Genomic DNA, 20394 nt, shown 5'->3' on the forward strand with positions numbered 1-20394 from the left:
AGTTTATAGGTACCTCCACTGACATCACCATCTGAAAGTCATTTGCATTGTGGATCTAGGCATTCAAAATATTGTTTATATTTAAGTAAATTATATAGTTTTGTATAATTGTGGTCATTTTGTATAATTTATTATTTTTTTGCCCAGTTTGCGTATGGTCTGGAAGGGTAGGTATTTTCGTTCCAAGGGGAATCCTCAGTGTGGTGTGAGGCAAAGGACTAGTGCCAGCAAGTTGAGGCTGCATCTAGGCTCTAAGGGAGCTTGCAGCCCAGCTGTCCAGGACCTGCCTGCGGTGTCCAGACCCCGTCCATACTATCACATCCCAGAAACAGCTGTATCTTTTCACTGGTAACGAGTAACATGGAGCTTCTCGCTGCCAGATGTTTAAGTAGTGATGCAAAATCTCCTTCCTTGACTCTGTGGTCACAAAGAGACCTCTAACAGTGGTTTCCTTCCCAGCCCCACCAGCCTTCAATGCACTCAAGGCGACGGTGGATGTAGAGGTGTGTACTCTTGACAGCTCGGTGATATGTGGCTCCTTCTTTCCCTCTTCAATTAGGTCATGTAACAAAGTAATTCACTGTCCCAAAACGAGGAGTATTTTAATAATAATAATTCCTAGGAAACAACATACCTGTCAAAAATTAGGTTACGCAAAGGAGATCGATAAACAAAGAGCCTCAATATACTGACAGACAAAAAGAATATAAAAAATATATTTATTTAATACAAGAAAATAAAATTTTGTTTAAAAACAGTGAGCGTGAGTGCATACATAACACAATGACTGGTTCATTGACGAATACCAGCTTCCCTGCCCTAAAACCTTTCTTCTGCAATGTATACAATTAGTTTTACTGGAGAATACTTTTCAATTTGGTAAAAGCTTATACAAGCAGACGAAGGGCGTTAGCATGGGAGCCTCTGTGGCTCCCTCTGTAGTGAACATTTTCATGGCACAATTTGAGAAGATACACATGCATAATGAAGTGGCCGCATTTTTTTAATCCATCCATATGTGGTCACGCTATATCGATTATATTTTTTTCATCTGGACTGATACAGAACAGGAAATCACTGAATTTCTAGACTGGTTCAATGTGTGCGATAGCATCGAACCGGTGAATATAGTGTATCCAGCGTGTACGTGTGAATCGGCGTCGCCGATTCACACGTGCGCGCTGGATACACTATATTTACCAGTTCGATGTTGACTCTCTATTGATAGAACGAGACTAGGAAAGGCCATCCACCTTCTCCGTTAATTCGACATAGTGCAAAATCGCGACAACTGGAATGCTCCCTATTTAATGATTTTAAAGTCTGCCTATTGGCTTAACTTTACTTCTTGAAAGAATTAGCCCTGACGAAGTCTGTGGTTGTTACCACAAAAGACGAAACATGTGTTGGCTAGGCTCGAGTGTGAAGATCATCATTGAATAAGAAAAATAAATGAAGAATACAAGAAGACTGCGTCGACTTTGATTTATTAAGAATATTGATTGTTGTGGGATTTAGCTCAGGATATACCAGATTGTTGTTGCTTATAGTGGTGGATTTCTTTCACGCTATTTGGTTGATGGTAGATGGCCATCACCTTATCATTTGAGCTTGGAAACTGTAAATTATCCTACTAATTACTACCCTGCGCAATTTTCACACAGCCATCTGTTCGTGTATGCTGTGTGCGATAGCAATCTTCACTTCACCTCGCACACCAGTAGAGATCAAGTAGAGTTCCTAGACATTTTAACCCCTTCGATGCTCATGACGAGCTGAGCTCGTCATGAGTTGCGCAGCTCGCATACTCATGACGAGCTCAGCTCGTCATGTAACGCGGTAAATCGAAAACAGCCGCACAGCGCAAAAATGACCGCAGCACGCATGCGGTTAATTAGACACAAAGAAGGAGCCCTTCAAGTAGATTTGTTTGTTAAATCTACAGCACGGAACACTCTACTTCATTTCGACAGCTATCACCCTAGGACACAAAAAGAAGGTATTCCCTTTAGCCAATTCCTCCGTCTTCGACAGAACCGTTCGAGTATCCGGGATTTTGACAATCAAGCAGGCATTTTAAAAGCCAAATTCCTTGCACGAGGCTACGCTCATAGACTTGTTCGCGAATCGCTGAAACGCGCTCGATTCTACGACCGTGAATCCCTTCTTCAACCTAAATTAAAGGTGAGCAAAAACCAATTAGTTTGCATAACCAGGCATTCTACTATGAACAACACGGTGCACCGGATTGTTAATTCAAACTGGCACATTCTGAATAGCAATCTAGAGCAAAATCAAAAAATGCCTAAACCGATTTTTGCTCATAGAAGGAATAAGAACGTTAAAAACCATGTAACTCACTCCAGATGCATTGAGGGTACCCCTTTCGTACAAAAAACCATTGATGGCATTTCACCTATCACAGGCACATACAAATGTAACACCTGTAAAGCCTGTGATATGGCTATTGTCGGCACGAGTTTCATATATCAGGGATACACCATCCGTCCCGCAAGTTTTCAAACTGTAAAACCAAAAACGTTATTTATCTTTTGGTATGCCCTTGCGGGCTAGGTTATGTTGGCGAGACTGCTAGATCATTTTGTATCCGCCTTACTGAACACCGGTCAGCCATTCATACCTCTAAAATTAACGCACCGCTAGTGAAACACTACCTGGATTGTCAACACAAACCTAATGATATACGCTGGTTCATCATGAAAAACCTGGATAATGATATCTATAACAAAACAGGATTATCGAAAAAAACAGGAAGTTTTTGGGATCTTCACTCTGGCAGCAAATACCAAAGGACTAAACAATGAAATCCCGTGGGAGAATACAATCAAATATAACACCAGATAAATGGCCCTTGGGCTCCACTCCCACAATCATACATTTCTCTGGTCTTTGCATTAGTCACTGTAACTGTTTGTTTCAATGCCATGACCATTGGTCAGACATAGTTTCCATAAACTGCCTATCTGTTCCTTTGGTTTTATAACACATCTTTATCACCTTGATGTCCATATCAACCAGGGTTCATATTAGGGACTCTCACATGGTTGTGTAGGCAATATATATTTCTATAGGTAATTATGTGATAGTCTGCATCTTATTTTTGTGTGTATTAGTCTAAAACGGAATTTTCGCGTTTGTTCCCCCTTTATTTTTTTAGTAAATTTAGTATCAGACTTTTAGTGATCTTCGTTTCAGTCCTTTGTCATTTTCATTAGATCCCGGTGGGTGGAAAAGGCGTCTGGTGCGGACCAGGAGAGTCCGGGGTGCTCCTCTTTTGGAAGGAAGCAAGGGCAAGTCTGGAGCAACCAGACCAGCAGTGAAGATTTCAAGGATCGTCGTCTAGGAGGCCACTAGCCAGCCGGCAAGTGACCAGACAATGCGTCGAGCAGCAATCAAGCAAAAGGGCCCCACGCAGATCTCGTGGATGCTGGAGGGCTGGTCTTCGGTGCAGGAGCTGCTCGGGGCTGGGGCTTCTCAATCCCCAAAGCACTTTCTCGAGGATGCCTCTGAAGCCGTGCTGGAAGCGAAGTGCAGTTTCTTCAAGATGGCCGGTCCCACGTGACTCGTCGCATCCATGGATCTCAGCTGTGCTGCAGATGTAGGTAGAGGTCGGAGAGGTCTGGAAGTCCGGGTCTCGTCGGGCTCTGAAGTCTGGATCCGGCAGGAAGGACGACAAAGTGAACCGCTAGGACGCTTGATGGTGCCTGCAGTTGCAGGGTGGACACTCCTTGCCCACAAGAGAGATTCTTCAGTCTTCTGTGGAGCAGAACGTCGAAGTCCAGAGTTTCTTCTTGTAAAGTTGTCAGGATTAATCTAATTTGGAATGGGACCAGCTCCTACCTTTATTCTCCTAAAGGGGGCTGCACTAGTGACTAGGTGCCTCCCATGGGTGGGACTAGGAAGGGGGGTGGTTACACCCCCTATCCTTTGTCCGGTTTCGCGCCAGACCTGGGGCTGGAGTGCCCCAGCAACTGGTTTGAACCGGTGTATGCACAGGGCACCTTGTGTGCCCCAGGCATGTCTCATTCCTTTCAGGCCTGTCCTACCCAATACACAAAATCCTGTCTGGGGTGGTGCTAGCACCTCCCAAGGCAGGAAACCCTTTGTCCAGGCATCCCACTCTGGAAGGACTCCCAGCAGCAGGAGGTCAGACATGTGTCTGTGGTGGCAGCATCCATTTTGTGATGCTGAGGCTCGAGTTAACTATAACCGGGGTTCACAGTTACATACATGTCGTGTCCCTCTAAAAGGGTGGAATGCTACCCCCGTCGCCAAAACTGGCGAGGGGGTAGTATTCCAATTCGTATGACACCTTACTCCACATGTTTTGATAATGTTATACCAGAGTTAGCATTTAACCGCGAGGATTATAATGCACCTAAGAGTATATGGTATAGCGTTATCATGGAAACAGCTAAAGGACTTGGTTCCGAAGCTGCAGACAGGCTCAGCTCATGCTAGAGCACCATCTCACATAATTCCAAGCACTCTGCCTTCAGGATTGATAAGGCCGCCATAGGAGTGACTTATAGGAGTATATGTGTCCATTTTGGGGTTAGATATAGGTATACTATATCTACAGCAAAGGCTGATTACACCACCTTGCCCCAGCTGTCTTAGCAGCCAGTTGTGTCAGATTTGGGTGGCCAGCCAGGGGTGGCATAATACATGCTGCAGCCCCTGGTAGGCCCTGGGTACACCTATGCCCTGGGTACCTAAGGTACACTGTACAGGGACTGATAAGGTGACCCAGTATTCAATTAGATATGTACCTAGGGTACATGGAGTCCATTTTAACAGAGAGAGCAGGAAGCCTGGGGTCCTGAATAGCAGGATCCCAGGCCAACTAAGTCAAAAACCAGCAAAACACTAGGCAAAAAGGTTGGGGGTAACCATAGTCAGATATCCACCTTCCTACAGGCCCAACTCAAGCCTCAAGGCGCTATTCACTGACCCTGACATTAAGTCTTTAAGGCACACCGGAACTAGACGTCTGCGGTTCCTGAAGGGTGACATGAGATTTAACATTTAAATGATGCCTAAATAGTAAGGCTAGGTATCTGTATTCATTTGCCACCTCCACTTGAACGCCTCCCAACCACCACTTAAACTTCATGGGCCACCTTCTTCATTTGGAACAAGCCATGACCTTAACGTGGGCCGGATTCCCTCCCCATCCACCTTCGGCTGACCCAGGACCATCTCGCCTTCAGGAAACAACTCAAGACCTGGCTGTTCGAGCAGTAGCATACCCCTCCCCCCAAGCGCCTTGAGACCCTCCCGGGTGAGTAGTGCGCTATACAAATGGCTGATTGATTGATTGATTGATTGATTCATCTTCAGGTCATCTCCTATCAGTCATGTGAGGAAGCATCCAGAAGCCTCTGCAGACCAGCCGGCTTCAGATCTCATCACACTGTGTCATCCACAGAGAACAGGGCAGACATGGTCTCCGCCCCAAGTTAGGAGTACAGACTCTCTGGTAAGAGTCACGCATGCGGGGATCCCTCTCACGCTCGATGGTCATTGCCCTGAGGCTAGGAGGGCCTCCTCCTGGTTTCTTTTGGACGAGCAGAAGGATTTAAAACAGATCTTGATTCAGATCTGTAAGGAGTTTATCATACACAGTAGGTTTTGATTCCCACCTGGAAAGGCTGCAGCATCCACCGTCTCAACACAATCCCAGGGATGTACCAACCTTACCAAGCACCCTTCCTACTCCATGGGCATGCACACTGCCGTCAGAGTAAGGACAGTGGGAGCAAAGAGGCATGGAGAAGAAATTCTGTGCTAGAATCGTATCATTCATTTAGTGCCTCATACCCCTCTCGAGGCTTTGCAGTTTCTTCATTACATCTTTTAGGAACTCAAAAAGAGAAGAGACAGTGATAAAAGATAGAAGGTCCTACCTTAGATTTCGGTGAGGTGCTGCTGCAGTTGTTGCTGCGGAGTCCATGCTCCAGAGCTCAGCTATGGTGTATCTTTGAGTGATGGAAGAGCCAGTGGTTCTAGCGCTGAGGGCAGTCCAGGCGCGAGCGAGTGCAGACGGGCTTGCTTTTTGTGTGACTTCAGTGTGTTGACGGCATGGCCCTGCTGTGCCTTTCATTAACCCCTTCGCTGTGTGAAAAGCGGGCAATACGCAGTGTACAATAAAAACTAATACTGGAATAAGGAGACTAAACAGTGGAATGAACAGTAGTATTTAAACACCAGAAAAAAACAAAATAATAATGGGGTCGAATTGGCTCATTTTGCTCCAGCCCCTTCTAATTTGGCCTGTGGCATGCCTTCGCCGTGGAGGTTCTGCTCACCATGAGGCATTGAAATGGGCACACTACTCTGTGTTTGATATATGCTACGTTGCAGTTGACTCCCCTTATCTAGACAGCCCGTGGTGAACCCTTCCTTCCCTCCCTGGGTACCAGCAGTGCTGTCCCAGGCCAGTGCTTATACATGTACCAGCGGGAATCTCTCCTCATACCCTGGATTTCTTTTAGGCAGGAATCACCCCCCTCATGCCACCCTTGTCCTCATTAAGCCTGGGCGGAGTTGGTGGGGAGATTTTCATGTACAGTTGGGTGTCGTCGGCATACAGGTGATATAGAATGTTCGCAGAGTTCAACGCGTTTGCCAGGAGCTCCATGAGTACATTAAAAAGAATGGGCGAGAGTGCGGAGCCCTGTGGAACCCCTACGGTGACCCTGGGGGGCTGAGAGAGTGAATGCTTCATCTTGATTCTTTGTGTTCTGTTATTTAGGAATGAGGTAAACCAACATAACACTGGACCCGTAAGGTCCATCCTTCGTTCCAGTAGGGACAATAGGTTGTCGTACTTAACCGTATCGATAGAAGAGGATAAGTCAAGAAGTATCAATAGGCATGATTCGTTGTGGTCTAGCATTTTTAGTATGTCGTCCATTATGTGGGTGAGTGCAGATTCAGTGCTGTGACCTTGACGGAAGCCGGAACGGTGTTTTTGTAGGAGGTTGTAATTCTCGATGTGGTTCCGTAACTGAATTCGTAGACATTTTTCCAGCAATTTCACCAAAGTGGGGATGTTGGATATAGGGCGGTAGTCGTTGAGATCTGAGGAGAGGGAGTCGGATTCCTTTAGTATAGGTGTCACCTGCCCTAATTTAAGACTGTCCGCTATGGAGCCTTATATCAGACAGGTGTTTACAATCTTTGACCATAGGGGTAGAATAGAGGTATTTACCATTTTGAATAAAGAAGGAGGTAAGGGGTCAGAGAAGTGATTGGAGGGGTCAATCGCTAGAAGAGTGTTATACATTTCTTGTTCAGGGATGGGCGAGAAGGTGTGCCAAAAGGCATTGTTTTATGGGATTTCCATCGGAGTACCAAAATGGACCTTGATCTGAGAAGTTAAATTTAGTATCATGAGCAATAGTTTGTGTAAGGACCTTCTAGACTGGATGTCGAGTTCAATGGATTTTGTCTTTTCTAGGATGAAATTGGCAAGCTCATCGCAGTTAGGTGTAGCCGAATCGCTTAGTTCCATAGAATTAGGCGTGTTGCTTGCATGTTGTTTGACGATTTCGAATAATTTCATGGGGTGGTTAATGGCTTGATTCAGCTGGGTTTTGAAAAAGTCTGCCTTAGCCTTTAGGATCTACCTGTTGTATGGGCTCCTCAGCACTCTAAGGTGATATAGGTGATCAGTGGAGGGTGCTGATTTCCAAAGTCACTCAGCTGAGCTTAGCTTGCGCCGATCAGAGTTCAGGTTCTCATTGAACCATGGTTTGGAGATTTTGGAGGAAACATTTTTTTCTTGAAGGGGTGCTGTAAAGTAAAGAATTTGAAGCATAGTGGAATTGTAAAAGACTGTGAGGTCATGGACGTCAACCATGTCTGTTGTGGGGATCAGGGAGGAGTTGCATCGGTTTAGCAGGGAGATGGGGTTGATATTTTTTATATCCATTTTCCATTGTTTTGTTTTTGTGGGTTGGCCCTTTTTTGGAATTACCTCAATACTGATGGAGAAGAAAATGCTGTAATGGTCCGTCCAGCCATATGGGGTGATGGATTCTAATGATACAGTGTTAGTTTTCGCTGTGACGAGGTCTAATGTCTCTCCCTTGTTGTGGGTTCGACAGTCCCAGAATTGGGACTTATCCTGATCTGACAGAAAAGATTTAAGACAGCTTACACCATGATCACTTGAGTTGTTCCAATGGAGATTGAAGTCTCCCGGGAAAATCTGTGGCACTTGTGAGTTGTCGTTGGCTGTAATGATGATAGAGCGCGCGAGGCCACCCGACCAACAGTTTTCGCCGTTTCCGGCTTCAGGGCCCATATACTTTTCAAACCACCATATACATCGATCAGGTGACTTCACGAGCTCTATCAAGTTGGTGTGTGTGTGTTCCCTGCTACCAAATTTCGGTGCACCCGACTTACCATCCACCGATGCGGGTGCCTAATGACCACAATGAATCAGGGAGCTAGCTGTAAAGGAAAGGCAGCAAAATACAAACCCAACCAATAACATTCAAATACTGTTTAAATGACCACGGACAACTGGAAGTTTTAAAATGTTTATCTAAAGTTCAATATTTTCTTGCATGAGATACAGCAAAATAAGGCAATCAATAACCAAGATAACGTAAATCACATAGGCAGAAAGAAATAATGACAGAGTAATCATCAAGGTACTAATAAAATGTAACGAGAAAAGATACTATATAAGTCAGTATTATCTAGACAGTGATAGACTAAGTGTGTGTGACTATAGAAGAACTTATAATGAATAACACGCTTCACTTAAGGTGAAAGGGCCTTTGAACAACCTAGGCAACGAAGTTCTAGACCATATCAGGAAATGACACACTGCTATGCAAAATATAATTTCTAACAATTGAGAAGACATAGGAATAACTTTGCAAAATTATAAATGACTGTTCAATAGTTGCGGAAAGGCATGGAAATATAACATATGCAATGTTGACTTTATTTAAGCAAAAGTTAGAAATTCAGAAGGTGCAAGAATTTCAAGAGGTTCAGAGTGATATTTACCTAGAAAAGGTGTGGAAACCAAACCCTGGCCACGGGTCAGTTAAGGACAGGAAACCCTCAAGGAAGGATACCCCTCAAAGGACAGCAGGTGCAGAATGGACACCCAGGACAGGACAGGATACCCTCGGAATAGGAATCAGGACAGGACCCTCAGGACAGGACAGCAAACCCTCAGGACAGGACCCTCTTCAGGACAGGACCGGAACCCACAGTTCGGAAGCAACGCCTGCGCTCCACCCGCTCTGCAGCTATCGATCAAGACCCCGATTGAGTCAGCGAACTCCCAGCTAAGTGCTTTGCCAGGACTTTAAGGTTCAGTAGAACCTTAGTCTATGGTCAAATTCGGACAGAGTGCTCCGCAGCGCTCTGTATCTTCAGTCACCTATTGAGTGCGTTGGGTCAGTGACAGGTCAGCTAAACCAGACAAGTCGGACGGTTCACTAGGTGAACCCAGGGTAGATATACAGTTTTGGGACAGTGTACCACCCCCCAATGTTGCAAAGTGTCAGAATCCCTCAATTTCGATTGGTCCTAAGGTAGGATTTGGGTAACACACCAATCACAATACACGATTTGAAGCCTTCATTTACATATTTGGGTACCGCCTAGCAGATTTGGGGTTCCCATGAGCTAACAGTAGCGCAACATTACAATGTATCATATAAGGAGCCACATTCGCTGTTCTCGCAGGGCAGAGGTGACTTTCTCAGGAGCATCTCGCCCATCACTGCCAGCTGGCTATGTTCCATCAGCCAAGGTCCCTCGTGCTGCCGAATGTCGCACAGGCGCAGAAGGGACCTCCAATATGGCTCTCCTCTCATTCAGACCCCCATTTCCCGCGGTACATGAAAAGTAAGCGAAAACAAATTAATACATAATAATGTCATTATGGAAAACACATCACAGGGTTGGTACTTTTAACTCATCATCAAGAAATAAACTTATGCAATTAAATGTTAGCTACATTGAGACGGACACAAGAGCAGTGGCACGAGCAGTACCACATGATAAGCACAGCTATGAATTACGCATGCGCATAACTTTCCCTCCACTTCTGCAGACGCGTCAGGGCACGTGAGTGTGGCTGACGCATGCGCAGTAACTAAAATACAAGCGGCGGCCATTTTAGGGGACACGAGTAATTATTTTAGTAAAACACATGTGCAAGCTTCACGGTCTTTCTCCAAACTAAATATAAATGTTAGTAAAACATACACGGGTTACCTTGTTACACATAAACGAGGTTCTTGATTTCGGCAAGCCGCAAAATATGCAAAGCTTTGCTTCATCAATCCCCTCTTTGATGATATCTACTATCATCACAAATTATACTGGAACCAGATGCCAACTTTCTTTCACACTTTATAAAGTTCTATTTCTTCCAGCAACCGCTCTAACTTTTCTCTTTCAGTTTTAGCAGGGTGAGAAGTTTTCACCTTTTTGTATATCTGATCATTCACTTCTTCTAATTCAATCTCATCCACACTTCGTTTCACTCCTCTTGCATTTACCTCGTGCTTTTTGGTGCGCTTGCGGTATTTACAGCATAAGAAAATGGAAAGTATAATAAGACCTATAATACCAATTGGCATCAGAATTTTGAATAATAAGCTTTTACCTATGCTAGCAAGCCAATGACCTACATTTGAGAGACCATCTACCAGTCTCTTCCAGGCACTATCAACCTCGAGTGGTTTGAGTTCCTTTGCCAAATTAGTAATGTTTTTCACATATCTTTTGATCTGTACACTTTTATCTGGAATATAAGTGCAACAATGTTGCGCCTTCAACATCCGGCAGACTCCGCCCTCTTTCGCTAATAAGGTGTCAAGAGCAAGTCGATTTTGTAAAACCATTGATCTGATCGCAACCATTTCGGTATTGACCAGCAGAAATCCATGAGCTGTTTCAGTAGACAGCACATCTACTATAGTAGACAATTTGCAAATTCTGTGAGTGTTCAGAACCACTCCCACTCCAGGTATCAGTGCACTGAAAATACTACCCATAATTTCACCTATACTTTCTCTTTTACTACGCACTAAGCCATTAGTATCTTCATTGCTTCCAGCTTTTCCATTCACATGGTATATTTTCGGGAAAACAATGCCAAAGTAGCAGCTCCCATACCAGTGATCCGGCAATTTGAAATAAGCCTTGTCCCCACAAATATAATAAATTCCAGGAAACACAGGCTCTGACCCATTTTTAAAACCCCAACCTCCAATTACCTTGTAATTATGTTCGCATTCACTGGAACCAATGAAAACATTATTATAATAGCTAGTCTTCTCGCGGTGAAGACATAGCTTGCCTTTCTTTTCAAAATCCAGCAACAGAGCAGGACCCGCTCCACCAGATGAGGTGCCTTCCATGTTTTCTGCCCACTTTGGCTTTTTCTGACTTTCGTCATTAGCCTTCTTCTGAATTTTAATTCTCCTTTTCTCTGCCATGTTCAGGAACATCTTTTCCTGCTCACGCAAAGAACAAGTCAAGTTATCTCTGTGTGCGTCTGCTATGTCAATGTTACCTATAGTCAGAAAATAGTCTCCCATATATCTTATGGTGTCAGTTTTGGTATGTACAGGATTCAAGTTCCCACGTATAGGAAGTTCAGAAAAGATCACGTCATTGTTAGAGTAATAATACTGTAACGGTCCCCTTTTGTAAAATAAACTAGCTAAAATGCTACAGGAAATTCCATATGTCAATGGCAGATGATGGTATGTCACGCCTTCAGCCACCGAAGTAGGTAGCTTCATGCAGACATAGCAATCTTCAATTTCCATAGTTTCTACATAGTGTATTAACAAGTTTGCGAAAACATTCAAATGTGTCCTGTTTTTCATTCCATGGTAATGTAGTCCTTTCTCATCTGATGCTTCTAAGTCTCGTTTAGTTTGTCTCAATGCTCTCTCATGTCTTTCTACACTCTGTGTTGTCAGCTCCTCATTGTCAGTATTTACAACTTCAGTAGGGACAATGTTAGTATCTTTACTTACAGCAAAGGGAATGAAAATTGTTAATCCTATCCAGATAACTATCAGTACTACTACACTACATATACACACCTTGCAACACGTCTTAAAACGGCTGCAACTAGGACTACCATTCACTGTTGAATCAGACATTTTAGCTCAGTAGGAGTGTTCTCACCCCTCTTTTTTACTTTTTTTTTACACAACTAGCTTACTTTGTGCAAATTCACGGTGGTTCGTCTTCCTCTTCAGCTGAGTACTCTGGGACAGGTTCTCCGTCGCTCACGTCAGTTATATCAAGATCTTCAAGTTCTTCCAAAACCAGTGTCCATTCAGGAGACTTGTACTTTTTGTTTTGTCTTTTTATTCGCTCACTCCTTCTTTTGGAAGAGTCTTCTTCTTGTTCTGCTATTCGAGCACTTCTTCTTGCTTCTGCACGTTTTTCTTCCACTGTCTTTATCCTTAGTCTCAGTCTTTTTACAAACCTAGGCTCAAGGTTGTTTCTTTTCTTTAGTCTCTTAGTCGGTACTTTGACTTCACTTTCTTTTCTTATTCTCTTGTTCTCTTTATCTTGTGGTAATTCTTCTCCACTTTCTTCTTCTACTTCCCTTATCTGACTAGTTCCAGGGCTAGCATCAAATTTTTCTGCCTGGTTGCTAATCTGGCCTTGTTCAGGAATATTTTGTTTTTGGCTTTCAATTGTCTCTGTTTCTGTTTCTGTTTCTGTTTCCTGAACCCGTTTTTCTAACCCTATCTGATCCTGTTCAAGCACTTCGATCTCTTGATTTTCTTCTGCTCGAACTATTACTCTATGTCTAGTCTGTCCCTTATCCACATCAGGAGTTAGCGGAGGAGTATCAAACACTTGCTCTGTATCCTGCACTTGTTCAGTATCGGGTACTTGTTCAGTATCGGGTACTTGTTCAGTATCGGGTATTTGTTCAGTCTTATTCACTGGATCTGTATCAATCACGTGCTCTGTCCCTGTCTGACCTTCTCCTTCCTCAGTTTTGATTTGAATCTCAAGTGGCTGAGGTTCTTCACCTGTGCCTTGCTTTTCCTGACTAGTCCACTCTCTACCTTCACTAAGTCGTTCTCTTGTTCTGATAGGATCTTCGGTCAGATCAATCATCGGTATCCATTCTTCTGGCCATATGCTTGGCAGCTCGTCTTCAGCTACTCCTGGCTCAGTTTCCTGGACCTCTTCAGCAGGCTGGTTTCTTGGCAGTTCGCAGTCAACTACTCCTGGGCCAACGTCTGCTGTTCCTGCAACCTGACTGGTGCTGGGCTGCTCGTTGTCAGTTGCTACTGGTCTGACTTCTTCAGGGTCCTCTGCTGGTTGCCCTGGTTCTTCAAATCCTTTGTCTGGCAATACCTTCTGGGTGTGTCCGGCGTGGATCCACTGGGGAACACCTGCGACTTTCACTGCAGTGGTTGTCACCAGGATTACTTGGCGTTTCTTTCCCCACCTTGGTGCCAGACAGCTTGATCGAGTGTGCTTCTTTATTTTGACCCAGTCTCCTGGAACCAAGTTGTGGAGAGGAGTCGTTGGATTGAGGATGCCGTCGTCTCCAATCTGGCGAGAGATAGAACGCACTTGGTCACCCAATCTTCTGCAGTATTCAAGCACCAAATCATCAGTAATACTCAACAGTTTGCTTCCTGGCACCCATGCTTGTCTCATCACTCTTCCCATAATGATTTCATGGGGACTTAGGCCTGTCTTGCGGTCTGGAACACTTCTCAGTCCCATCAGGACCAGGGGCAGGGCCTTCACCCAGTTCATGCCAGTAGCATCTGTCAGCTTTGCTAGTCTGTTTTTGATAGTTCCATTTACTTGTTCCACTATTCCAGAAGCCTCTGGGTGGTATGCACAATGGAGTTTCTGCCTTATTCCAAAGGCCTTACAGAGTTCAGCCAGTATGTCATTCTGGAAATGTCCACCCTTATCTGATTCAACAATGCATGGTATTCCGAACCTAGGTATCAGTTCTTTTAGTAAACACTTCGCTACTGTCAGTGCGTCACTTTTGGGAGTAGGGTAAGCTTCTACCCATTTCGAAAATACGCACACAATGACAAGGACATATCGCTTTCCTTCACAATGGGGCATGGTGATGAAATCAATCTGTATTTTTATAAAGGGACCCCCTGACCTCCCAATCTTGCTCAGTTCAACCATTGTCCTCTTGCCTGGGTTCATCTGTTGACATGACAGGCACCTCTGGCAGAGGGACTCTGCTACCTTCCTGAACTTCTTGCTGTACCAAGTCTGTTGAAATACCAGAATCATGGCATCCCTACCAATGTGTGATCCTTCATGTATTAATCTTGCCATTGTGCCAAGCAAGTGTCGGGGTAACACCGGCATACCAGTTGGGCCCAAAATCACACCATCCACACGCCTCGGTCTACAGCCATCCTCCTTCCATTTTTCTCTTTCTTGCCAAGGAGCCGACTCCTGCCACTCTCTCACCTCATCCCATGTAGGCACTTCCTCAAACACCTGAAGATGGCAGCTGGTTCCTGGCCCCCCTCGTTTTGGATTTACAATATACCGATCTTTGGCACACCATTGAGCCACTCGATCAGCATAATCGTTTCCCAGAGATACTCTGTCCATGCTCCTTTGATGAGCAGTACATTTTACCACTGCCAGTTCTTTGGGTAACTGGATGGCCTCTAAAAGGTCATGAACAACTTTTGCATTCCGAATGGGAGTACCTGAGGAAGTCATGAATTCCCTCTGCAGCCATAATTGGCCAAAGTCATGCACAACGCCATAACAGTACTGGCTGTCAGTATACACTGTTATGCGTAAGTCCTTCCCAATTTTGCAAGCCATTATCATGGCTATCAATTCGGCTACTTGTGCAGACTTGATGTTATATAGGTAACCTGCTTGTTCAATTTTTGTGAAAGACACTACTGCATAAGCAGCACTCAAGCCTCCTAATTCATGTCTTAGGCAGGAACCATCCACAAATAGTTCTTTATCATGCTCAGGCAATGGTACTTCTTTTATGTCTGGGCGTGGCTTGGTACTGAACTCTGTCAGATCAATACAATCATGTTCATCATCATCGCCACCTTCCATTTCCAAGGGGTCAGGGAGTAAGGTGGCAGGGTTCAGAATACCGCACCTAACAATGCTCACATTTGCTGCACCCACAAGAATCCTCTCGTATTTAGTCAGCCGACTAGGGGTGAGATACTGTGTTTTAGTTCTGGTCAATAAGATTACCACTCCATGTGAAACATACACGGTCACAGGATGTCCCATGACAATGGACTCACTCTGTTCCAAACTTGCACAGGTAGCAGCTACTGCTTTCAGACAGCCTGGTAACCCAGCAGCTACTGGGTCCAGTGTGGCAGAGAAATAGGCCACAGGCCTCCTGATTGTGCCATGTTCTTGAGTCAGGACTGACAATGCGCAATTATCGCGAGTGTCACAGAATAGTGCAAACTCTTTGGAATAATCTGGCATTCCCAACGCAGGGGCTGTACACAGACAGTTTTTCAATCTTGTGAAAGCCATTAGACTTTCATCGTCCCACTGTACAACATCTGGCATTCCTCTCGTGGTCATTTTTATCAAGGGCCTGGCTAAGGCTGCAAATCCCAGAATCCACTGCCTGCAGTACCCTAATACACCCAGGAACATTCTGACTTCTTTTTGAGTACGGGGCAACTGCATCTTTTGAATTATTCTCACTCTTTCTGATGTGACTTTTCTGACACCCTTTTCTATCTGGTGTCCTAGATATTTCACTGATTTTGCACAGAACTGTAGTTTGTCAGGGGCCACTTTATGCCCTTTTTCACACAGATGATTTAGGAGGGCAATGGTGTCAACCACACAGTCCCGGTGACTTTTAGACGCCACTAGAAGGTCGTCTATGTACTGCACTAACACAGAGTTCCCAGGTAAGATTAAAGTCTCTAGACATTTTTTCAAGATCTGATTAAAGATAGAGGGGCTCTCTGTATACCCTTGAGGGACCCTGTTCCAACAATACACGTGACCCTCGAAAGCAAATGAGAAAAGAAATTTGCTGTCGGGGTGCAGGGGTATCGAAAAGAATGCATGACACAAATCAATCACAGTGAACCACTCAGCATCCCAAGGAATCTGGTACAGAATTACTGCAGGGTTCGGGACAATAGGGCAACAAGGAACTACAATTTTGTTAACCTTTCTCAGGTCCTGCACTACCCTATACTTGCCACTAGGCTTTTTGATGCCCATAATCGGTGAGTTGCATGGGCTGCTCATCACTTCCTGTATGATGTTTCCTTCCAATAATTTTTGTATTTCCAGAGTGACACCTGCTTTCACCTCAGCATTCATTCGGTAGGGCCTAGTGTTAGGATATACTGCATTGTCTTTGATGGCTATTTGTATGGGGTCCACATCTTTCATCAACCCCACATCCTTTCCAGTGAAATCCCACACCTCTGGCTTTACGGCTTCCTGTAGTTCTTGGGGCAAGTCCTGCAGGGTCAATCTTTTAATTTCTGAGTCAGGTCTAAGCAACAATAATTTATAAATGCCGTCTTCATCTGGGGTCTGTATTTCAACACCTTTTGGTGTGCAAAAGATGGTACAGTTCATTTTGCACAGCAAATCACGTCCCAGTAAATTTACTGGACTGGTGTCACAGACGACAAATCTATGCATCTGTTTAAAATTTCCAATTGAAATCTCCATTGGTTCGGTAACAGGAGTACTAATCAATTGATTAGATACACCTACTACTTGGATATTTTCTCCCGAGAGGGGTAGGTTTGGAACGTCCACTGTTCTTACAGTAGAACGGGTAGCGCCAGTGTCCAACAGAAAGGTGACATCATTTCCGTCAACCTTTCCTTCAATATATGGTCCAGACTGGTCTACCGGCAAGGAAGCGCCAAGTACGCACTCCTCGTCCTCCCCTCTCAGGCCCCGTCAGTCCCGATCATTACAAAGGAAGGTATCATTCAGCAGATACTGCGAAGTTGCTGTATTTCTGTTCTCCCCGCTTTCCCAAACCTCTATCTCTTCATTTTCTGCCTGTCTTCCCCTGTATACCTGTTTGGGTGCTCGAGGCACCTGAACTGTTTTTACCTGGGGTTGAGTCTTTCTTGGTCTTTCTTTCTGCGTCTGTGGAATTAAATCAGGAGTTGTCTCATTAACATCGACTAATTGGGGACACTCGTTTCGCCAGTGTCCAATTTCGCCGCACTGATGGCAGGGAAATTTTTTCATAGCCTCTTCCCTGCTAAATTTGGGCCGGGGCTTTCCTCCACCCCCTCCCCCAGGACCTTTGTTCTCAGCATTTTTAACCATGTTACTCAATTGTTTTTCCTGCTGTTCTGCGAGCTTCACCTGAGCCCACATAACCTTTTCCTTAAGGGCCTTTTTCTTTTCTGCCATCTCATCCTCGCAGTACTTAGCGTACCGCAGGACCTCATCCATTTTCTTAGTATGCCAACAGATTTTATTATCTTTTATCCACTGACAAATTTCAGGTCTTAAACCATTTACAAACCTGTAAATAAAGTGCGTCATATCCTTCAGGTCGATGTTGTCAATACCACTGTATGTTTTAAATACCTGCAATAACCTCTCATAGAAGGAGTGCACTGTCTCGTCCCTTTCCTGTGTTGTTCTATCTATTTTTGTCCAATCAGTTTCCTTTGCGGGCACCTTTTCTTTCAAGTGCTGAATTACCTGCTCATATTTTCGCATGACTTCCTTTGATGGCTCCCCTGTTTCCTTGTTTCTGGGATACTCTTCACTGGGCCAATTTATGTTTATTTTACACTGGGTCCATAAATCTACTGGAACCACAATGTCGAAAAACCCATCCAGGTCTTTCCACAGACATTTCTGTACCTTCACGAACCTCTCCACCTGCCGGTACCAGTCAACTGGTTTCTCTCGTAATTTTGGAAAATCGTTCGTGAAGGACACAATATCCTGCCTAGACCAGGGGACATGCACATATTTCCCCCCTGGAACTTCGCGCATGGGGCATAACTGCTCAGGTTTTTCTACCTCTCTTAAAGCAAACTCGGGAGTCACTTGTCGGGAGCGGACCTCTTCCCTCTTTTTCGCCCACCTGCTTCTCCATTTTTCCACATCTCCCCATTTCTGCAGTACCCCCATTAATTCTTTAATCTGCAACTTCTTCCCTGCCACATTCAGGTGTTCTATATCTTTGTCTGAGAAGTCTGCTCTGTACGGTTTCTGTAAGGGCTTGGATTTTGAGATATCTACCCCCATACTAACTGCTGTTTCGGTCAGTTTTTCATGGAGCACTCTGGTGTTCCTAGTAAAGCTTTTGCATATGAACGACAATTCTTCCTCAGAGTAGGTATTCAAACGATCCAACCCCACATTTCCTGCCATTAATTCTTCTATTTCAACCCTCAGCTTGTAGAGGTCTAAAGGCTTTGTTTGCGGAGTCTGCTTCTCTAATTCACGGCTCCAACTCTCAATTTCATCCGGAGTTACCAGAGAGACATTCCTAGTACCGGTTGCTGTCTCTAATTTAATTTCCTTTGTATTAAAAGGGTTATACCTCTGCTGTATTCCCTTTCCAGTCTGTTTGTTTGGCAATTCCAAAAACGCAACTTCAGACTCGCATTCACTGGACTGATCATCTATGATGATCGGTTCCTGTCTCGGGGTTGCCATGACTGGGGTCATGACTGGAGTAATCGGATTTCCCTTACCATTTCCGTATAACGGGACCACCGGTCCAATAGTTACTGGAATAGTCAATGCCTCAGGACTGGTATTTATCTGAGAAATTTTCTGAATTATCTCTGTTCTTTGTCTAGCTAGAGCCTCTTGCTCTTTTTCCACTAGTACCCTTCTTAAAGTTGTGTCATGTAATATCTGTGGGGTCAATGGAGGAGTAAAACTCGGGGCAGTAGGATGCGTTTCACTTGGTCCTCCCCCATAATTTGGTTTCGGGAATAAAGTTCCAGTATTAAAGGACCTGCGCTCTTCCCTATATGGAGGTTGAACAAAAGGCAGTCCTGAATTCGAGGGTTTCTCTTCGCTTTCATACAAGGGTCTGGGGAAAAAAGTTTTCGTACGTGGATATTTTTCTTCCTGACTTGCGGGCACTTTGGGATATATATCCCTTGTTTCCGCCAGTTCGGGTTTCTCAGGATAGGGTAATACTTGACCACCCCCTCCCAGTCCCAGGGACCTGTCTTCTTCCTTTAGGAAGTGGCGTCGGGGAACATCTCCTACACTGGAAGGTCGGGTTCCCTCATTGTAAGGTGGCGGACTTCTGGTACAGATGTCATCTATTAGTTCATCATCTGAATCCCCCAGGGCCCCCCAATGCTTACATTTTTCAGTGCTTTTCTCACCCGCTCCAATGTTATGACATGCCGGCATCATGGGAAACAGACCCTCAACAATCATGCTCTGCCTCCACTGTTTCATCCTTTTATCCCTGGATTCCTGTTTCTGCCTGGGGTACCACTTGGTCAAACCCTTGTCCATTCGGGGTCTTTCTCTTTCAAAAGCCTCAATCTCCCATTCCTCTAATGCCTCATACTGCGTTAGTCTCGGTCTGGGATGCAGTTCATTCATTCGGGTTCTTAAATTAAATAAGATCCTACCATTGAAAGTACCATCTAACGGAAAAGCCAATACTCCGTCATCTTTTGTGTACTTCACCCAATTCTCCAGCCACACACAGGTATTGTACCCTCTGTCAAACATCATGAATGAGGCGGGAGTATTGGGTGCTGGGACAAGAACACCTTCCCTAGATTTAATCGGTTTGTCCGTTTTAAAATAATTTTTCACCTTACTTACAAGGGACATTTTTCTCTTGGTTCCGTACATAATATCGTATCTGTTAGCCTTCCACTGATCCCTTTCAAACCCTAGATGCCTTGGATCAGGTCGCGTCTCTGTAGTCCGCGAGTGCCACATACGACTTCTGCGCTAACTTTGTTTACAAACTACCTCCAATCAGAATACTCTTCAGAAAATTCGTGCAACCAATGGGTGCGCGACACAAAATAAGCTCCGCCAATGGGTGCGCGGCCCCTTCGTGAGACAGTTCCCACGCTCTGGCGCTCACCCCTCCTTTACAATTTTCAGCTCCGCTACCCGCCCGCTGCTTCTACCAATCCCAGCGCGGCACAGAGTGACGTCAGAGGCGCTTCGCGACTGACTCCCTCCCTTCACAAGGTAACGGAAACTTTCTTTCTTTTAAAGTGCTCAGTGCTTGGTTATTTTACAACGAATACACATTCGCCACAGTGCTCAAGTGTCTAGATAGAGTAAGAATTCTTTTACAGCAAGTAAACTACTTCCATTTACTTTTCACGCGCTGCGGGCAGA

General features: G+C 44.7%; 1 protein-coding gene across 1 annotated transcript in view; it reads left to right on the forward strand.

Annotated features, from left to right (window-relative positions):
• The window catches only part of LOC144817672 (uncharacterized), a 207389-nt gene that overhangs the window by 142941 nt on the left and 44054 nt on the right, over positions 1-20394 (forward strand). The gene's annotated exons all lie outside the window — the stretch shown is intronic.

This window comes from Lissotriton helveticus, chromosome 2_1 (assembly GCF_964261635.1).
Source record: "Lissotriton helveticus chromosome 2_1, aLisHel1.1, whole genome shotgun sequence".
Lineage (NCBI taxonomy): Eukaryota > Metazoa > Chordata > Amphibia > Caudata > Salamandridae > Lissotriton > Lissotriton helveticus.